This window comes from Sorex fumeus, unplaced genomic scaffold (genome assembly GCF_029834395.1).
Source record: "Sorex fumeus unplaced genomic scaffold, SorFum_2.1 ptg000029l, whole genome shotgun sequence".
Classification (NCBI taxonomy): Eukaryota; Metazoa; Chordata; class Mammalia; order Eulipotyphla; family Soricidae; genus Sorex; species Sorex fumeus.
This window is the reverse complement of record NW_026606086.1, coordinates 3682030-3688240: the sequence shown is the minus strand read 5'-3', so window position 1 is coordinate 3688240 and position 6211 is coordinate 3682030.

Sequence of the window (6211 nt, the reverse complement as noted above, 5' to 3'; positions counted from 1 at the left end):
GGATGCCTGAGCTCTGAGGCGCCAGGTGGGTTGGCGGGGGCGGAGCAGGGCCCGCGACTCCAGGCGGGCGACCCCCGGCGCCCGTCTCCCCGCGCGGGGCGGATCCCAGCCCCCGGCGCCCAGAGAGGCTCACACCGAGCCCACGTGACCGTCTTTCCTGGGGGCCGAGGCGGGCGGGCGGCGGGGAGCGCAGGGCGCGCGAGTCCTGGGCCGCGGGCGCGGACCCCCGGCGCGGGGGGGTCTCAGTCCTGAGGCATCTGTCCGCGGGGCTCTGGCGGCGGGGGCGGGGGCGGCAGGACTGGACGGCAGCCTGGGATCCCGGCCCCTCCGGCGGGGCGGGCGGGGGCCCCTGGCGTGCGGCTTTGGGTCTGGGTCCAGCGGTAGCGTTGGGCTCAGGCTTCGGGCTCCACATCTCCCTCGTGGGGGGGGGGCACCCTGCCCAGCGCGGTCTAGGAGATGGGGGTCAGCGGAGACCAGGGCGGCCCGCACTTGCCGGCAGGGGGCTGTCCCCACTGCAGCGCCCCAGCCCCAGACTCACCACGCACCCCCTCGCCTGCTAGGGGGCGCCCTCCACTCCAGGTGGGAAAACCCCCAGCCAACTGAGCCTCCTAGGGCCCGCTGGCCAAGGACTGCTGGTCACAGGCCCTGAGGGTCCTCATGGCCCCTGGGGCCTCGACTTCCCTTCCTGTACCAGAAATCAACCCAGAGAGAGGCCAGTGCACAACTGCCCTAGAACCCCCACTCAACGGCTCCCAGGACTATTGCGGGGGGAGGGGCCCAGGCTTTGATGCTTACACAAGTTTAGTGAAATTTTACTGACTATGAGGGAGAAAAAGTTTGCCTGTGTGTACATGCCAGAACCAGCGTATCATTGTGTCCATTTGAATTTAAAGAAACAAGTTAATACCTTTGCGAGATGGAGAACAGAAAGAAAAAAAAAAGAACTTGTTGCAGCCCCACCCCACCCCCCCAAAAAAGAATTCTTTTAAACACCTAATCCCAGGAAGAAGTGTTATTTCTTGAATAAATTATTACCGAGCAATGACAACAATTAAAACACACACAAAAGGACGTGTGGGGGGGAGCACAGGGTGGGGACGGACGTTCAGTCAAGACTGGGCAATGCCACAGCCTGGAAAGGACATGAGAGGGGACAGAAGTGTGGCTCGTGGGATGCATATTGGGAGAGAGACAGAGGTGCGTGTGAAGTGGGGGATCTCATTAAAGTCTGGGGTCCAGGAGAGCTGTGGATGTTCGTGTTCTACTCAGTGTTTCGAATCTGTGTGCCTTGGGGATGGAGGGAATGTGCACCCCTGGGAGAAGCTGGGAGGGCCACTGGGTATTCCCTCCAACCCACCTTGCGGCACTGGGTCATGCATGTTTAGATCACATGCTCTGGGCCATAGAACCAGTGATGCGGGCAGGTGACACATTGAATGAGGCATAACTTACAGCAACAAGCCGAGTCTCTCTGGTCCCCAGGTGAGTGGGTGAACGAAGAGCATGTTCCAAGTGTCAGATGACTCCGAAAACTGACAGGAGGAATCGGAAACTGAGGCCCACGTTAGAAATGGCAGAATGTATGTCTGGTTAGTGAGACCCAAGATATCCGCACACACATTACAGAATTCTCATGGGTTTACGGCAAACGGGAATTCTCACAGAGATGAAAAGAGAAGTGTGTATTTCTCTCAGCGCCTGGCTCACACTTACACTCCAGATCATTAAACAGAAAGCAAAGAATCTGAGACTAACAGAGATCTCCTGAATTCAACACCCAAGGGCTGGAAATACACCGGAAAGGGTGGACTTCTGTGCAGTTAAGCTATTACATGAGCAACACCTCGCTAGGGAATAGGATCTTGTTTAGGTGGAAATAAGAGCGTTTTAGTGGAAAGGAAATCTCTGATGCGACCCTGTGGGTCAGGAATCTTGACTTTCCTATGGCATGTGTTTGGGGCTGGGCTGGGGTCTACGCTTCACAGACAGGAGAGCTGGGTTGGTCCCCAGCACTGCATGGTCTCTGGAGGCAGGAATGACTGAAGAGCACTGTGTCCCCAAAGCAAAACAAAACAAACTTATTTGGTAACTGATCCCACCATAAGATTATTTTAAGAGTTCCTTGCTCTAAATCTAACACATACTTAGAAAATATGATTTTAAATGTTTATTCAAAGTGAAGGGGTTTAAGGAGGATGAGCAAAGTCTCCTGCCCCCGCGCCTGGCTGTCCTCGACGGGACCCTTTGGAGGGGAGCAGGTTGAGTTTCCCTCCCCACCCCGACCAGTGCTCCGGCAGCCGAAGACCTCTACAACCAGCCACCACCATGCTGAGACCACTCTCCACAGGCATAAAGATACTGGCAGAGGAACAAAGGCATGCGTGTCCTGGGGCTGAGATCTCCAAGCCTGCTCAGATTGGGGCTGAGCATCCTCCACTCAGACCCTCCATATTCCTGTAGGCAGGGGTTACACCCACCAACTGCCCCCCTTGTGCCCTGTAATCCCATCAACGGCCAAGACCCAGAGACTATAAAACCCAGCTCCCGGAAGCATCTTATTATCTCATTCTTTCTTTGGACAAACTGGCAGGCTACCGAATGTAACCTGCCCACACGGCAGAGTCTGGCAAACTCCCCGTGGCTTACCCAATATGCCAAATACCAGTAACAATGATGAGGCTCATTCTGCTAACCCTGAAAGAGCCTTGAATATGGCACTTTTTAAAAAATTCTCAGGGCTAGGACAAACGAGACATTACTGGGGCCTGTTCGAGGCAATCGACGAACAACAGGATGGTTGTGATCGTGATTGTGAGCAGATTCCAATTTTTTGGGGGGAGGAGGGGGTCATACCGAGAGATCTCAGAAGATCCTCCTGGTTGTGCACTCAGGAATTACTCCTGGCAGTGCTTGGGGGACCATATGGGATGCCAAGGATCGAACCCAAGTTGGCCGTGTGCAAGGCAAACGCTCTCCACGCTGGAATGTCGCTCCAGTCCCACATTCCCATTCTTTGGTCAGGACTATCCAACTAGCCTGAGCCATCAGCTCTAAGGCAGGAGGGGAGGGAAGCTTCCTTGGCGCGTTCCTGACACAAGCCTGGAACATTGCACAATCACCTGGCAGCCTTTCCTTGAGTGGGCACGTGTGGCAACCCCTACATGGACACGGCCAAACAGACCCCGGCAGCTGCTCCTGTTGACCAGTCCTCACGGCTAATTCCTTTGGTCTCTTCTCAGCTCTGACTTCTACCGTGTAATCCACAAGTGCCTGGAGGACATCGGGCCTCTTTACCGATGCCCGAGTCACAAATACGTGGGCCCCTTTAAAGACACACGCTTTAGATTTGGTGTCATGAGCAACAGCAGAGGGAGGAGAGCCGGAAGGAAGGTGTCCGGGACCAGAAACCTTTCCCAAGGGATCACACTATCCAGATTCTTTCCTTACGACTTTCATAAGAAATAAATCTCAGTCATGATGCAAATGCCTTAAAGTGTTACTGGGCAGCCTTTCAAAATGCAAAAAACAAGAACCAAATATTAGAAAATAAAAAAATATATGAAATTTATTATAACGTGGATAGAGTTTCTTTAGTCTTTCCATCAAAGACACACAGATAGAGCAAAGGAAGCAGGAGTGGGAGGAAAAAGAGAGGGTGAGGTGAGCACGGCAGCGCGTGAGCGCAGAGACAGCCAGACATCAGCACCCACAGTGAGCTCAGGACCGCGGAGGCTGCCTCCGGGCCCCGCAGAGTTCCTGACCAAAGCCCGCGCCTGACATTCTGGTTCTGGTATCTGTCCTTGGCCGTCAGGGAAGTGGGGTACGCCGAACAGGACCACCCCGCCCCCGTCTGCTCTGGGCTTTAGCAGTGGTCGGAGCAGGGCAGGACTGGCCCTGCCTTCCGCAGCTGGACCTGATTTCTTTTTATTTATTTATTCATTTATTTATTTATTTATTAAATTTTATTTATTTATTTTTATTGAATCACCATGAGAAACTTACAATCTTTCATGTATGGGTTACAATCACACAATGATCAAACACCCATCCTTCCACCAGTGCACATTCCCCACCACCAATCTCCCAGGTATACCGCCCCCCTTCTACACCCTCCCCCTGCCTCCATGGCAGACAATATTCCCCATACTCTTTCTCTACTTTTGGACATTATGGTTTGCAATACAGACACTGAGAGGTCATCATGTTTGGTCCATTATCTACTTTCATCACAAATATCCCATCCCGACAGATCTGGACCTGTTTTCAACCTGTCTGAAAACCTAACTTGGAGACAAGCTCCCAAAAGAAACGCTGACTTTCACAAAGTGCAGAGACACACGTTTGGCACACATCGCGTGCAGCTACGCTGGAGATAACTACAGTCTGGGAAAAACCCGCAGCAAACCCAGGGGCTGGGTGAGTGTAGGCGACGTCCTCTCTCAGAGGCAGCAGTTCTGCGCCTCCATGTGGGAGCCCAGGATGGAGAGAGCCTCCGCCATCAGGACTGCACGCCCACAAGGCCCTTGGGGGCAGGCAGCGGTTTCTGCATGAACCCAGGGAAACTGGACCTAAACCCTTCTAGGCTTTCAACCTGAGAGCAGAGCAAATTCCTTTTAGCACTTTATGTACCATCACACTCAGACCTACATCTGAATCCTTTACAATCTCTACCTGCCGATGAAGATCCTGGGATTAGCTACAATTGAGTTGTCTTCAGATTTCTGAATCAGACACAGCTTGCCATGATTAACGAGAAGAAACAGTTCAATATTTGTTTTAAAATTTTTTAATACTTTTAAAATTTTTTACTCCCCAAAAAAAAATAAAGTCATCATTTGTTCCTTAGATTCACTGAAAGTTTTTTTCCTTCGGGGTGGATGGGTGCACACCTGGCCATGCTCAGGGTTTACCATGGCTCTGGGCTCAGGGTACCACATGGGGTGCCAGGGATTGAACCCAGCTCAGCTGTGTACAAGACAAGATAGTACCAGTTCTACGACTTCCCTGGCCCCTGAAAGAGTGACTTTCCATGGACGGCTGCATAAACATTCCTGGGACATAGGGGGAGAAAGGGAACAGAGGTGATGAGACAGCAGAGGGAAATGGACAAATGGTCAAATGGGTCATTTATTTTTTAAAATTTATTTGTGTATTTATTTTTGCCGGGGGTCACGCCCGGCGATGCACAGGGTTACTCCTGGCTCTGCACTCAGGAATTACTCCTGGTGTTGCTCAGGAGACCATATGGGATGCTGGGAATCGAACCCGGGTTGGACGCGTGCAAGGCCCTACCCTGCTGTGCTACCGCTCCAGCACTAAGTTGCATGCCAAGACGAGTGTCTTAAAAAACAAAACCAAAATGAAACAAAAAACTGCTTCCCGTTCTGACGGATGGTTCCTCCTCAAGCCAGGGGCGCCAGCCTTGATTCTGGGGGGCTGTGCGTTGTGGGCAGCGCGGGGGAGGATGGGACTCTGGTGTCTGTGTGCCCCCAACTTGGGAGTTGTCTCCTGCAAATAGCACCAGGGATGAACCGACCATTTGGGACCAGCTGTGGGGGGCTGGGAGGATGAGCAGATGGAAGGACCTGAGATGGGAGGCAACCGTGGACGCGCAGCAGACCCCGACAATCGCCACTCAAGAGTACAGAGGAGGGGGTCTCCCCGCAACCAGAACTGACGGTGGGGGTGGGGTGGGGGGTGCGCTGTGTCACAGGGAATTACAGCACAGTAGATTTCATGGGAAACGCATTTCCCTTCCTTGTGTCCTCCATCTTCGGCAGCCTGGCAGTGGGCTGGCCTTGGGGATACTCCTGGCTCCTTGCTGGGGGTGGGTGGAGGGAGGGAACTCTGCCTCCTGCAAAGCCTGTGCTCCTTGTGGCCCCAGACTTCAGAGCAAAGCTCAGATATGCTTAGGCCCATCTGCCTTTTTCTTTTCTTTTGTTTTGGGGCCACACCTGGTGATGTGAGGGGCTTCCTCCTGGCGATGCGCTCAAGAATCACTCCTGGCGGGGGAGGGTCCACCTGGGATGCCGGGGATCAGGGATCGACCCTGGGTTGGCCTCAAACAAGGCAAGTTCCCTGCCCGCTGTGCTATCCTGCACTTCCCCTATTTGTCCTTTTCATTCTGACTTTCGTTTGCATTTCTGCAGGAAGTTCAAATTCTGGGCCTATCTGCCCCACCTCAGTTCAAGATTTTTTCCATCCTGTTGAA